Raw genomic sequence first — 15,671 nt, 5'->3', positions numbered from 1 at the left:
CTTTGTTGATATTTACATATTCCTGATTTTGAAAGTAATCGGTGAAGATCAAACTCTGCTCATAAAAGAACCATCACCAAAGACCCTCTGCATATTTACCGGGGAGAGAGAGCTGTTGCCCACCAATGCTTGATATACAAGGCACGTGTCAAAAGCATTCTAATTCTTTCCTACTTTAGCTAATTAACTTTTTGCCAGCCCTGGGGCTTGAACTCAGGGGCCTGGGAGCTATCCTTGAGCCTCTTTGTGCTCAAGGCTTAGCACTCTACCACTTGAGCCACAGCACTGTTTCGGTTTTTTGTTGTTGTTGTTGTTGTTGTTTTTTCCACTGACGGTTAAGAGTCTCAAGGATTTTCCTGCCTAGGCTGGCATCGAACCGTGCTCCTCAGATCTCAGCCTCCCGAGTAGGTGGGATTACAGGCGCGAGCCAGGGGCACCCGGCTTCTTTCCTATTTAGATGAGCCTTATCGCATATTATAATACATAGACGACCCAAATCCAAGCACAGTCAGTCAGATTGGGGCTCAAATCTCAGTTGTCGGGCCGCGTTTATTTTCCAAGTGCTCCAGTTCCTTGTGTTAAGATGGGGAGCAGTTTCAGCACCCACCTGGGGGAGGGAGAGGGGGCGGGTAAGGATGGCAGCCCCGGGGACACCCGCTGGCGGGCCGGCCTGTCCCCCACACGGAGCCCAAGATTCACCCGGGCAACATAAACGACAGTGACCGGCGCTGAGCCCCCCGGGTGTGGAAAACCTCCCTTCCACGTCCAACCTGGGGGAGCGATCAGATAACTCGGCCTCCCCTGGAGGGGGAAAAAAACAAACAAAACGGAAAAAAGCCCCCTCGGGGCTGGCTTTCACCGGACCACGCCGGCACCTGTTACCGTCCTTCGCCGCTCAGATCCTTCTGGAAGCGACGCCTGCGGCTGGCCCGGGGCCGCCACTCCACACCCACCGAGCATTTCATCCCCGGCCGGCCACGGGGCCCCAGGCGGCCGGGGGCCGAGCGACCTGCGCGACCAGGCCGCAGTTGGGCTCCTCCCCGCGGGGGGAGACCGCGGGGCCCGACGCGGCGGAGCACGGTCACGGCCCGGGCTGGGCGCCAGGAGGTGCCGTAATGGAGGCGGGCAGGCTCCAAGAGCCCCGGCCGAGCGCGCCAGGCCGAGCAGGCACCGCCGGCCCGGACGCCGGGTCGTCCGGGCCGCCGTGTCTCCGCGCTGGGCCGCAAACGCCGCCTCAGCGGCCTCCGTCCCACGCCCGCTGTGTCCCGGCTCCTCAGTGGCCAGCGAGCCGGGGTTAACCTTTCACCGCGGCGCGCCGTCCAATCGCAGGCCCGCTCTCATGCGGCCGCGGGGCTGAGCGGAGCGTGGGGGGCGCGGAGCGGCGGAGCGACTCGGTGGGATTCTCCAAGCGCGTGTGCGCCGTCGCCGCGGGCCGAGCGCGGGCTGCGGGCGAGCCGGGCGCTGCGCAGTCTCCGCAGGCTCCGGCGGGAGGGGTCGAGGCGCGGCGCGGCGCGGCGCGGGCTGCTCCCGGGCCCAGGTGAATGGAGTAACCTGACAGCGGGAGCGTGGCGACGGCGAGCGGCAGGAAATGGCGGCGGCGGCGGCGGCGCCGGGCGGCACCGGGAGGCCTGGGCTGTGACGCGCGCGCCGGAGCGGGGTCCGGATGGTTCTGGAAGGCCCGCGGCGCTCGTGCTGCAGGTGAGGCGGGTTCCCCGCGGGGCCGGCTTTGTGTCCGGGGCGGGGGCGGCTCCGCCTCCGCGCCAGGCCCGCGTGGGCGCCCGGGTCCGGGCTGCGCGGAGCCCGCCGCAGGCCGCGACGCGGACCCCGGACTCGCGGAGCCCCGGAGCGCGGATGGCGCGGCCTGCGGGGCCGGGGCAGCGCCGCGCGCGGCCTGCGGGACCGGCGCCGGCCGACCCCGGCTCCTCCGATCCCGCGGTTCCCGGCGCCGGCGCCGATGCCTCCCGCACCGAGGCAGCCGCGTCCTCACCGCCACCCCACCCCGACCGGACCCGGGTTTTTGACAGATCGGGCTCTGCGCACGAAGCTGGTGCCGAACACCCGGCGTGACCGCGCCGGACCGGAGTCCCGAGAGCGATCCGGGCCTGCCCAGGACCCCCGCGGAAGGCCGAGGCGGGCGCGGGGCCGGCGGCACAGCGCTGGCCCCGGGGCCCTCGCTGGAAGGACCATGTGTTTCTTGGCAGGTGACCAGATCTGGCCCCGGCGGGGCGGGTGGCCGAGGCCATCTTTTGCCCCTCCCCTCGGATGTTTTTGTGCCGGGACCTTGCAAGAGGAGGCTTTGCGGTGCTTTTAAATCTCGGGCGGGGGGGGGGGGGGGTGAGTGGTAAAACAACAGAACAACCACCACAACAAAACAAAACCAGTGCGTTTTAGGTTGGCCCGTCGGAAGAATGTGGACTGTCTCGCAAAGCCGAGCCGCGCTCAGGATTTTGCCTGCAGGACAGAACTTGTATCTTGAAAATTTGCAAAAAATTGGATGCATTGGGGCTTCCCCGTCTGCGGTGGTTCAAGTAATTAGTTACTGTCAGACATGACATGTCTTGTTCTCTGGATGGTCAGGCTTTAAAAAACCTTTATCTGAGAAGAAGGTATTTCCGAATCCTTACAGTTGTGATTGGCAGTTGTCGAGACAATGGAAGGGGGCTCAGGTTAAGAGTTTGGCAACTTGGACAAAAAGGTTTCAGAAAATGCGTCTTTTAGGGGGAATGGTGCTGGGGTTTGAACTCAGCCTCTTGCTTGCCTGTCAGGTGGCCCACCACTTGAGCTAGCCCACCCTCCCACCCCAACCGTGCTCTAAAAAAGGGTTAAGTAAGCTGGGCGTGTATTGGTGTAAATATTAAATCTTCTAAGGAAAAATACCTACCTTTACCAAGAGTTCATGTAATTCATTGAAAGAGAAATTCTTCTAACAAATTGTAACTGTTGACATCATTAGTCTTTGGAAAATGAGTTCTGGAATAATCAGTCTGTTTTACTCCCTGTGGCACTCTGTATATTACCGATAAAGTATACATACATCCATACATATATAATTACTTTCAAACCTCATTTAGAGCACATTATGTAAAACTCAATAGCAACGTTGCTTTTAATGTGGTTGCCAGGTAATGCAAAGTTTATATATTTACTCATGTCACTAACATGTTTTAGGAAAAGCCGAAGTAGTCCATTTAACTTGGGGGTCAAGAGACTTGTTCTTGAAATGGCTTCAGTAAGGGTTTCCTTCCCATGTCACTATCATCACTGTAGATCAGGTCTTAAGATGGATTGTGCCTGTGGCTCTGTGTGTTTGCTGTGCAGATTGGTGGTTCTGCTGTTGTTGATGTTGATTGACATGGTCCTAGAAGACATTTAGGGGCTCACGATTCTTATTTGGGAGTGACACTGTGGCATTATGTGACAGGTGGTACTTGCAGTGGACTTACTGCATTAGGATATTTTATTCTCTGCTTTTGTCTGTCGTGGAAGATGCTTGTTTCATTTGAGGAAACAGGTTTTCGTAGAACGTCTCTCTGTGATCTTAACATGCTCACCTGAGCAGAGAGATAAGAGAAACGGTTAGTGCTTCCTTATTGTGTGTAAAGACGTGTCAGGCCCATCTATACATTCTCACTCCATCACCTCCTAAATGTGACCGACAAATAAAGTAGGACACCAAGATCATGGTCCTCCCTGAGTTGGGAATGTGGATGTGGCAGAGCTAGTCTGAAGCGTGGCTTCATGGTCTTTGCACTGCGTGGTATCTCAGAGAAAACCCGTGGCGGGTGCGGGTGCTCAAGTTCCTGGGAAGTGCGGGAAGCTCTGTCTAACCTCAGGTGTTCTCCTCACTACTTCACATTCTTTTTTATTTTTAATGTAAATACCTTATGCCTTTAGCTGTTTTAACCTACAATTCAGTACACTTAAAATTGAGTGAATTGACACCATTTTTTCTTCTTCCCTAATTGAAAGTCTACCCATTAACATTAAGCTCCGCTGTCACTGTGCTCCACCCTTAGGCAACCTCTATTCTACTTCTTTATGAATCTTACTGCTCTGGTAATGTCATCTAAATGGAATCATACAGTAATTGTCCTTTCCTACCCAACTTGCCTTGAGGGTACAGTAATTCATAGCATGTTACTTTCTTCTTTTGAAGACTGAATGATATTCTATCTGATCCCTAGTGTATGATGACTTAAAAAGTTTTAGCAATACATATTCTGTAGAACCTGAACTTCAGATTTGGATCCCTCCAATTTGATCCTTTCCTGGCCTACACTGGAAGGAATGATGTGTCCTAGTCACTCACATGATCACAAGGGTCTACAAACCATACTAGCTAAGCTAGGGAGTTTGGTAGGATAGGTCTGTCACATACATTTTCCACTTAGTGTACCATGGGCTTCTTGACTCCTGACCTGGTGGAAGAGCTTCTGTAGGTGCCTTCTCCGTTCATCATTCATGTGTTAGTGGCCACTTGACCTCTCTTTTGACTGATCTGAACAATACTCCTGGGAACATAGATACACAAATAGTTTCTATTCGTGTCCCTGCTTTTCCTCTTTGGTAATAGACCCCGCATTGGTTCTTGGTCCTCAAAACACTGGACTCAGGACTTACTGCAGTGTAAGTTTTCTTAGGATTCTTCTGGTTTTTAATGCTGCAAACAGTTCCTATGTGTTAATAAAAGACTAAAACCCTTTTGAAAACTAGGAATTTCTCTTTTTTAAAAAATGGTCTTGGTTTCTATCACATGCCTTGGTGTGCATATGGCTGAATTCTTTCACTTGATCAAACATAGAGTGATGTGCTCTGGCGAACACCATAGGAAGGAACTGGTGAGGTCTCTTTTTAATTTTTTTTAAAAATAGAAGATTGGATCCGCGTGATTTATTTTACCTTTTCCTCTGCATTATTGGGCACTCTAGAGTTTAGTTCCTCCTACATGCTGGCATGTATACTATTATAGCTCTGATGGACAGGGCTCTCTGCAGACTTTCTTAAGTACAGTGTAATCTTCAGTTGGTAGCTTTACTTCTTTAATATTCTCCCTCTCACGCCTATGGGTGGACCTTTTCGTTCTTATTTTCTGATTAGTTGATATTTACCAAACCCAATTTTCATTTCTTAACAGTTTCTGGCTAACATTTGAACTTTCTCTGCAGAGACAACTATTTAATACTTGATAACCTGCCCTTATCATGAGAGAATCATGTTTTAGAAGACCACGAAAAGGGCTGGGAATATGGCCTAGTGGCAAAAGTGCTTGCCTCATATACATGAAGCACTGGGTTCGATTCCCAAGCACCACATATATAGAAAACGGCCAGAAGTGGTGCTGTGGCTCAAGTGGCAGAGTGCTAGCCTTGAGCAAAAGGAAGCCAGGGACAGTGCTCAGGCCCTGAGTCCAAGGCCCAGGACTGGCCAAAAAAAAAAAAAAAAAATACCAATAAGGGTTGGTGACAAGGGGTGTGGAGGGAGAGAACTAGGTGAGGAGCTTAGGGAAGGGATAGCTCAGGACCCACATGTAATTAAACTTCCTTTTGTTTTAATTTGCCAGAGTTAAAGAGGAAATGGGATTAACTCTAATTGGCATTGATTAATGAAAGGAAGTGTACCAATTAAGAGGAGACATCTCTTTGTTAGGAAGAATAATTAATGTCCGCTTAAAATAACAGCAATGTGGAGAGTGTATGGTCATCTTATAGATGACAGAAATACATTTCACATGCAGTTGTAGAGAAACTGGATAAAATCTTCAGGCTTAATGAAAAAGCATAATGAGGTAGATGTACTTGGTTCTAGTGGAATGAGTGCTCTCTCTCTCTCTCGCACTCTCTCTCTTTCTCTCTCTCTTGCCAGTCCTGGGGCTTGGGACTCAGGGCCTGAGCACTGTCCCTGGCTTCCTTTTGCTTAAGGCTAGCACTCTTCCTCTTGAGCCACAGCGCCTCTTCTGGCTTTTTCTGTTTATGTGGTGCTGAGGAATCGAACCCAGGGCTTCATGCATGCTAGGCAAGCGCTCTACCACTAAGCCACATCCCCAGCCCTTGAATTTGTTAAATTCCAAGTACAAAATGGCTTTCCCATTTACCTAAAGTTGTTAGTACTCAGCTAACCACCACTTACACACTATTAGAGTGTATGCCACAAAACATTGTCTGAGAATGTCAGCATGACTGTTACCAGAAATAAAATGTGACAGACTCAAGTTGGGCCTTGGGGTTCTGGGTTTTGGGTTTGCAGTGACATTAGTGCTCTTGGCTGGGACAGTATAGAAGACTGAGAATAAGGTGTCCCTGCATGGCCTCTGCCAGGACAGGGCCTGGCCTATAGGAGGTACCTAGTATTGTTGGGTAAATACATTAGATATCTTTGTGTAATACTTTTTGAAGTTTTTGGGGCTTCACAGAGTTGTGTGGAATAAAATTGCTTACATATTAGCATGTGTAGAAAGAGTACTACTACTCTGAGTTGTCACTTGCTCCTCCATTTGGGATGTACGTATGACTGTGTAGAAACGTTACAAAGAGGTGATGAATCACGGGGCACAGTTGCTGTGACAATTGGAGATTTATTGGTATTGTAGACTTTTGCGGTTCATGTGGCCTAGCCCCAATTTTGTGTGTGTGGGGTCACACGTGCGTGACCCCCTGGGGCTTGAACTCAGGGCCTGGGCACTGTCCCTGAGCTATCACTGTTCCTGAGGGGTAGGCTAGTGCTCTACAACTTTGAGTCACAGCCCCATTTTGGCCTTTTGGTAGTTAGTTGCAGGCTGGCTTTGGACCCTCAGGTCTCAGCCTCCTTAGCAGCTAGGATTACAGGCAGGAGTCACTGGCTCCTAGCTTCCAATTGCTTCTTAAGTGACAGTTCAGTATCACTTAAATATATAATAAAAGCAAATGAGTTACAAAAAACATATTTGGAAAAAGTTCTCTTGTGGTTAGGAAATAAACCAGTTAATTCATCTAGAGTTTTGGAAAATGTTTGACTCATAATAAGAAGGATCTCAGTTTAAAAATTGCCTTTTGGGGGCTGTGGATATAGTTTAGCGGTAGATCCTTGCCTAATCCTGGGTTTGATCCTAGCAGTATAAAATAAAAAAAGTTCCAGATAATCCAGAGGTACAAGTCATTAATGGAACTGAACCAATGGCATAAAATAAGCTGTGATTAAGATACCTATGTTCAAGTTGAGCTTGGTGATAATTCTAGCACTTAGGAGGCTAAAGCTGGAGGATCACTAGTTCAAGACCAGCTTCGGTTTTGTAGTGAGACCCAGACTTCTCCCTCCCCCCGGAAAGAAACCTAGGTTTCATTTTGGTTTGAACTTAACTTCAGTGAACTCAATTTATGACTAAGGACAATTTACCCTGCACTTTTCTAGACTTGGTTTTAATTTTCTCAGAAGTATAATGAGAAAAATGTCTTACTGTCAGTCATTTCTGGAAAGCCTGTATAGTTCAGGGACACCTCTGTTTCATGCACAGAAAGTAGTCTGAGTGTGTAAACATGCAGCTGTCATTGCCTTTTCAAGCACTGAGGTTTGAAAATAGTGAGCAGGATGGAGTCCTGAGCAGGAGTGGAATTCTGGGCAGGAAAATGTGGGGGAAACCCCTGGGAAGTAAGGCTTGCCTGGGGGTGATCGGGTCTGGGAGCAACAAGTAAATTTTCTGTCTCCACTCCTAGATCAGTGTTGTGTTTGTTAGCTTATGAGAGTCTGACAGAACCTTTCAAACTTTCCAGCTGGTCAGTATGGCAAAGGGAAAGGAACCCACCGAGAGAGCCATCGGGTAGGCGCCTTGGACTATCCTTTTAAATGTTTATTACATTATGTGTATACTACTGTATACACATACATTATGTATATACTACTGTATACACATGCCCATTTTTCAGGGTTATGCCTATTGTATAACTAGACATTAAAAGGAGGAATTTAAAAAAATGGAAACCCTAAATTCGAATTCTTCATTGCTGTGTGTTATATAACACTCTCAAGTCATCTTAGATGAATCAGAATTGGAGTGCTTTAAGGACAAGGCAGAATTCTGTGGATTAAAAATAACAGAACAACCTAAGATGGCACAGAAGTGCCATGTGGAGCGAGAAGTAACACTGAACTGGATTTCAAGCAACGGGAATGTCTGACCAGTAGAACTAGTAGGACTGATTCTGTACTGCTATGTACTATGTGCTCTTTAGTTTCCAACCTTCTTCAAACAAATAGGTGAAGGCATTGAACAGTGCTTTCCTTTGTGGTATGTTTATAAGACACAATTTCCACTGACATACGACAGGCCTCTTGAAGGAGAGTTTACTAAGTTTATGTAAACCACTAGCTTTCTGTTACTGAACATCTGAGGGTTCTAGGACCTGTTGAGACCATACTTGGGCTAAGAACTGGGACGTAAGTAATTTTCTTAAGTGCTCTTTATCATTAGTTGTTAAAATATGTGTGCATAATAGAGGTAAATACACAAAAATAATATATAAATATATAATATATACAAATTATGTATTTAAAAACTAATTTGATATATTTTAGATGACAAAGAAATGTTCTCAACTTGTAACCCTAGAGAATACACACACACACACACACACACACACACACACACACGCTATACAAGTTATACTTTAAACAACAAATGCTCTGTCAAAAGTGCTTATGAATGGTCGGTTGTAGTTTCTATAAGTTTATCTATGTTATTTTACTGTGTGTGGGAGCCTTTTATAATAATAATTTCTCTTAAAATAATACTTCTTATTTCACTGGAGAAAGAAGGTGTTGTGCAGACTTAGTCCAGGATTGTGCATTCATTTCACTGTCAGGTCACCTGACTTAGTCTGGAAGTTTCTCAGTTTTTGTCTTTTGTAATACTGACATTTTGGAAGAGTATAAGCCACCTGTTTTGTGAAGTGAACCTTAGATTTGTTTTTTACATTTCCTTATGGTTACATTTTACATGAGTGGTAGGAAGGTTGCATGGAACATATGCCATTTTGTCTTAATACAGAGGCTCTTTGTCACTTTGACCTTAGAGTTTCCAGGTTTTTCTACTGTGTAAAACAGTGGGAAAACAGCAGTTCTCGTTGTAATTGTTCATATAATCTGTGCAGGGAGACTTTCAAACTAGGTTACTTTTTTGGTCATCTTTATCCGTTAGTTTTGGTGTCTGTTAATGATGCTTGCCTTAGTTACTAGTGTGATGGTGATTGTTCTGTCATTTTGGTTACATTTAATTGCACGTGGTTTTGGTTACATTTAATTGCACATCGATAATTTTACCAGAAATAATTAATTTGTCAGTACTAGGATTTGAACTCAGGGTCTTGAGCCTGCTAGGCTGTTGTGATCCCATTGAACTATGCTGGGTTTTGCTGGTTATTTTTAGGATAAGGTTTACTTAGAAAATAGTTTGCGTCTGAGCTGTGATGAGCCTGCTTTAGGTCTCCTGTGCTAATGGGATCACAGGTGTGAACCACTGCATCTAGCTTTCCTTCTATGGAGAATCTTTCAGACTTCCTATCTGATCCTCCCTATTTCAGCTTCTGTGAAACTTGGAGTGACAGGTTTGTACCAGCTATGGGTTGAGAAGAGAGGTCTGGTGACCTTTTCTGATCCTTCTCAACCTCCCAAGTAGCTAGAAGTTGAAATGTTTTCTGACTACTTGGTTTCTCAGTTACACTTGTAACATTTAAGAACTTTAAATTGCTTTTTGAAGCATCTTTAAGGTTTGAATCAGGACCCTTTGCACTAATAGAGAAGAGAAACTTTAGTGGTTAGGTGCTTTCTGAGGAAGACTAGAAAGAAGATCCTCTTTTTATTATTTTCTGGTGCTAGTACTGGGGCTTGGACTGGAAGCTGGATGTTGTCCCTTAGCTTTCTTTGCTGAAGACTAGCACTCCACCACTTAAGCCATGGCTCCACTTCTGACCTTAGCTGGAGGTAAGAGTCTTGGACATTTCCTGCCTGGGCTGGCTTTGAACTGGGATCCTCAGTTCCCATCCTCCTGAGAAGCTAAATTACAGGTGTGAGATAACATCCAGCTAGAAAGAGGATCCTTCCATAGACCGTGCCTCCCCAGGTTTGGCCATTTTTAGCTAGCCCTTCTTTGGGCTTGGACTAAGGATGAGGACATACATAAACTTGATAAACTGTTACAGTTGTTCTAAGTTCTTTTCAATACTAAATCGAGTTTAGTATTTTAATTACAAAAAGCTGTTTTAACTTAGTAGATGTTAGAGTTAATCTGTAATAATATATTTCTTCTATATTCCAAACCATGTCTTCATAAATTTACAGTAAGATAAAAATCAAACAAGTGAAACTCCTAACTGTGGTAGCCAGTGTGCATATAAGTAAAGATCTTCACAGTCTTTGGGGAGAGATGGTGATAATAGTGACTATAGATAGAGCAGTGGATGTCATTAAGCCCTGACTTGGGTGGTTGTAGACAGCCCACATGGGGAGTCAAGTGGTGGAGGTTTTATGGGGAGTGAACATGGACTGTGGAGTGTTGGGGTCGGGATGGAGTGCCTATCTCTTGGGGGTCACTTGTGGTATCCTGAGGAGGGCCGACAGCAGGTGGCCCAGCAGCTGTGAGGTTATTGCCTGGACATGGGAAATGTTTAGGTGGTCTCTAGGTTCCTGTTCTTTCATGATCAATCCTTGTTAGTATTTTTCTCATTACACTATCTTAATGTACAGAAAATGAAACTCATTTTCCATGTGGGTATTTGTTTGGTGTAAAAGATGAGCACAGGATAGTCACATTGAATAAAACAAATCTACAACTTGTTGCTGAAGAGTGAGGTAGAGAGATGTGGAATTGTGTTAACCCTAAAACCTACCATGAAAGCTGGTGATGCATTAGGTACTTAACCTCTCTCGAAACAAAACTGGCCAGTCTGTGTCTTTGTGGGTTAGTGGAGGGAGGTGGAGGGTATTGGTGTATTTGTTGTTGGTGGTGGTCATGACCCTTGAACTCAAGGCCTGGGTGCTGTCCCTGAACTCTTGTGCTCAAGGCTAGCACTCTCCATTTTGAGCCACAGCGCCACTTCCAGGTTTCTGGTGGTTAATTAGACATGAGTCTTATGGACTTTTCTGCCTGGGCTGTCTTTGAACTGTGATCCTCAGATCTCAGCCTCCTGAGTAGCTAAGATTACAGGTGTGAGCTAAGCCATCAGCGTTGGGCCCATTTTTCTTAAATAATTTTTTAATTTATCTTGATAAAGTATGTCCGTATGGAGATCTTTTCCATGTGGAGAATTAGATGGATGGAATTTGTTAAAGTGGTATTTGACTTATGTTCATCTTCACTTTTGGACAAATCTAATTTTAGGCATGATTATGTTGAAATGTAAACACAATAACATTTATGTTACAGATTTAGAAAACCCCCGAAGTTCATTGGGTTCATAGAGGAATGTGTGGACAGAAGGGCTGAGGATCTGAGGATCAGTGGTTTACATGACATATGTTGAATAGTTTACCATTTAATGGTTTAGGAGGGGAGCTTTCTTTTTAAATGGTCTTTTCTTTTTTTTGGCAATATGGATTTGAACTCATACTTACTCAGCGGGCACTCTTACTACTTAAGCCACTTTCAACTTCCGCAGGAAGTTGAAAGTTTATTCCTCAGTTCTAAAAATAATACATTTCTGAATTGTAGGATAACTTAAAATGCATAAAGATTTAAGGAAAATGAAATTACTGGACACAGGAATTGAACATAAATTGGGTGAATGTTCTTCCTCTACTACTGATCCACACCCCCAGACCTTTTCTTTAGAGTTGAACTAAGACCTTTTCATGGTCTCACTGTAATAAAAATGTCCTGCTCTTTTCATGCCTTAGCAGCAAGCTGGCATTGGAGCTAAGTTCTCCCTTCACCTCCCCACCTTAATTTGAAAGGCTCTTACATAATTTTCCCTTAATTCTCACTGTGGACCTTCTTCAGTGGAAGGCTTCATAGTTTGGAGTCAGGTGACAGATTAGGCCCATCCTGTGCTAGCAAAGTGGGAAATGCAGTATCACCTTCCTGATACTTGAAGATACCTTCTAGAATTGTGACTCCAGAGCTTTATAGTTCCACCAAAGGTGGAGAAAGAAATTCCGGAAAAGGAAAAGGCAGAGTTTTCTTCCTCTCACTTCCAACAGGGAGGGGTTTGCTTTTATTTTTTACCTTGTATTTGCCCTTCTGCCACATAACCTGTCTATAGCCATGATGCCTGCGGTGACTACACTTGGTCGCAGTTAAAAGAATGCTTCGGATCTCCCAGGACACTTTTGGTCCTAGTAACTTAAGCCCTTCAAAGATTTTTAGTGAAAGCATAGTGTTCATTTTGTGTGTGTGTGTGTGTGTGTGTGTGTGTGTGTGTGTGTGTGTGTGTGTTTCTCTTACCATGGGACTTTTTGAGGATAGGCTGAAATCTGATTATAGTATCTGGAAATTAATTTTGTCAGAATCTGACACATGCTGAAATGATTGAGTTAGAAGTTTTTGCTAATTCATATTGAACATTCATTCTAGGAAGCTGTCTGCTTTTCAGTTCTACACTGGAAGGTCTTGTTACTGGTCTTTAGGAGATACATGATACTACTGCATTTAGGTGCTAAATGAGTTTTCTCATGGCTTGTATCGAAACTTAGCCTAAAACTTAGCATTAGATAGGTAGCTTGTCTATTTCAGAGTTATCTTAAAGGAGCCTACGAAACAAGATCTGGCACATTTTTAATTTAAGGCATGGTCATGAATAAAGGTTAGAAAATCATGTATTGGCTTTGTATTATCAACATCGGTCACTGTTATACTTGCTATATTATCTTTCTAATGTATAAACTCTACTGCTTAGGGAAACAATTGGATGATTAGCAGTAGTTATCAAATAATCCATAGTAAGACACACCAGGCCTCGTTGGTGCGCATGTTCTTTGCCTCTTACCAAGGGACAATACAGAATGAAGTCATTTGACTCTTGATGAGGTAGTTAACTTGGGAGATGCAGGCGGACATGCTGGAGATGGGAAGGTATGTAAAGCACACCGGCGGCATACTGGAGTGTTTGCTAAGTATTTCTAAAGCCAAGAGTTCTCCTGTGTATCTAACTGGATTGTGCTAACAAGTTTTTTTTCCCCTCAGTTTATTACAATGCAATACTCGTTTTAAACAACTGCCCTTCCAGAAATGTACTATCTTCTTGTCCCCAGTAGATAAATTATTTTATAAGAGGTCTTAATCCTGATTAAGTGAATATGAAAGTTTGATTAAGTATTCAATTTCTGAAGGTTGGGTTTTAAAGAATGAATTTTCTCTTCTAAAATATTCTCTCTGATTGTTTTTAGGTTACCTAGGGTATGAATTAATACAGACTTGGAAACTCTGAAAGAACTTAGAATCAGCATTTTGAGGTAAATATGTATATACTAAAGTAGTGTAAAGGGTATCCCAGTCGATCTGTTAAGATCGTAGGAGAACACTTGGTGTGTGAAGTGAAAACCTTCCATCTGTAATTCTGTAAAGGGCTGGGAGTAGCCAGGTGTGAGAGGAGACCACTGCCTATGTGTGTGTCCTCTTGAACTTCCGGTGGGTCAGCGAGGACAGGAAGCCAGTGAGCAGTGGCAAAAGTCTGCCTCGTGGCCAACAGACCACTGCTTTTTTCATAGGAATACTCTCTAATCTCACCCAGGAGAGGCATTCCCAATTGAAATTGCTCCCCAACCTTAACATTGTTAACTGTGTTCTTGAACTTTGATTCACAAACTAATAATTCTGTAGGAGAGCCTCTACAGTAGATTTAAATCATTTTTTCTTTGAATTTGTTTTTGACTTTGTTTTGGGAAATTAGGATTGCTGTCGAATTTCATGCATGTATGAGATTATTAACAGATTATTTGGATTTTCAGCCATGTACCCCTACTGGTTGCCTTCTTTATTTTGTTTGTAAATATAAATATAGGAACAGTGCATAATACTTTGAACTTTTTTCTATTTCTAAAGCTCAATAAAGCTACTGTTTTGAGTTCTTTGTATTGTATTTGAAATCCTCCCTTGATGGCTTCTCCAGCCTTCTCTGGAAGTTTGGCATGCTATTGTTGCAGCTTATTCTCTTGTTCTTTGTGTTAGGGTAAGATATGGTGTCTTTTGTTTAAAATTTGATACCAATAATGGCCTTTTATTCAGCTATTCATCTCAGTGGGTTCTTTGGTGTGTGTATTCAGTTTACAAGGAGTCTTATACTTGACTATTTTTGCATTTATTTTTAGAGCAGAAGCTTGGGCATGCTGTGATTTTCCAATAATCTGCTATCACAATGTCAAAATGCAGTTCAGACAACAGCAACACAGAGCCCTCAAACCCTAAAACGGTAAAGCTGCGTTTTACCATGTAGAAGGAGAAAGAGTTTATTTGTGTGTGTGTGAAGTTGTTCCTCTTTTTGTTTGTTTTGTCTTGTTTTTGTGGCACCGAGGATGTATACCAGGGCCTTGCACATGCTAGACAGTTGCTCTGCCATGTATTTCTGAGTGGACAGTCACTGGAAGCTATGAGACAGCCTCATCGGTTTCCTGATTAGAAATTACTTGACCAGAAACTTAAAACCTGCAATGGAAAAACAGTCACCAGGAGTGACTACCAGAGCAGTTCACGATCGTCAGTTCATCGGTGAAACTGTAGAACTTTTACTACCAGCAGGGATTCAGGGCTTTTCACAAAGGCCAAGTTCAAAGAGATCTGTTAAAAGTTCCAAAAGATCATGGAATTGGAAATATCATAAATTTCTATGTTTACATTATTAGATTACCTATTGATTTAAACATTTTGAATTTGCTTTCTCTCGACCGAAAGTACATATACTGAGACTACATACCCTATGTGAAGTGAGTGAAAATTAATTTAAATATTATGACCTTGTGGAAAATATAATTGGGAGTGTTAAACTGTTGTCTTTCATTTCCTTATAAAAATCCTCTTTTCGGTATCCACCCGTCAGGGTTGATAGGAGGGAGGTAAATGTGTATTTCCAGACCAATTAGAAATACATATTGAGCTGTCTAGTGAGTCTGCACAGTACATTACTGTGTAGATATTCACCTATCCGTTTAATTTACATGTATATATGGAGCATTACAATGGGAAACTTGAGATAGAAGAATGAGGTCTATGCCTTTTTCTCTGGAAGCCTGTGTTCCAATAATGTGTGTATATATGTGGGTCAGTGTGAATATATGTAAAGCGATGTAACTATGAAAGGCAAGTAGAAGCTACTTCTGTCATTCAGGTGATGTTTTCTTTCTATATGCCTGCTTATTTATTTATTTATTTTTTTGGTACTGGAGTTTGAGTTACCATGTCTCTAGCCTTTCCTGATTTAGGTATTGTTTTAGATAGAGTCTTATGCATTTTGCTGAGAGTCAGCCTCAGACTGATCCTCCAACCCGCAACTCCCATTTAGCTGGGATTAAAGGTGTGCAATACTATGTCTAACTTGTTATTTAAGAAGTTTTGCTGACGTATTTTTTTGCCCAGACCCACCTCAAACCATGATCTTTCTATCTCCACCTTCCAACAAGCTTGGATTAGCTGCATGAGCCACTGCACTCAACCTAAACCTGCATTTTTTTGTTTATCATGTTCCAGCTGGTTCAGTATAGTGGGTGATAGGCTAAAT

At 44.1% G+C, this 15,671-nt stretch overlaps 1 protein-coding gene across 3 annotated transcripts in view; it reads left to right on the top strand.

Moving 5' to 3' along the window:
* The first annotated feature begins 1,402 nt into the window (after nucleotides 1-1,402).
* Dicer1 (dicer 1, ribonuclease III) overlaps nucleotides 1,403-15,671 on the top strand; it is a 64,253-nt gene continuing 49,984 nt past the window's right edge. Inside the window, exons 1-3 of one of the 3 annotated variants that reach the window (XR_007213257.1) lie at nucleotides 1,403-1,698; nucleotides 13,348-13,413; nucleotides 14,269-14,369. The gene's annotated coding sequence lies outside the window, so the exon portion shown is untranslated. The remainder of the gene's footprint in view (nucleotides 1,699-13,347; nucleotides 13,414-14,268; nucleotides 14,370-15,671) is intronic. The other 2 variants (XM_048362936.1, XM_048362937.1) reach the window with 2 other exon arrangements.

Source organism: Perognathus longimembris, chromosome 14 (genome assembly GCF_023159225.1).
Source record: "Perognathus longimembris pacificus isolate PPM17 chromosome 14, ASM2315922v1, whole genome shotgun sequence".
NCBI classification, from domain to species: Eukaryota; Metazoa; Chordata; class Mammalia; order Rodentia; family Heteromyidae; genus Perognathus; species Perognathus longimembris.
Note: the sequence above shows the minus strand (reverse complement) of the source record. Positions and strands in the feature narration are given on the sequence as shown.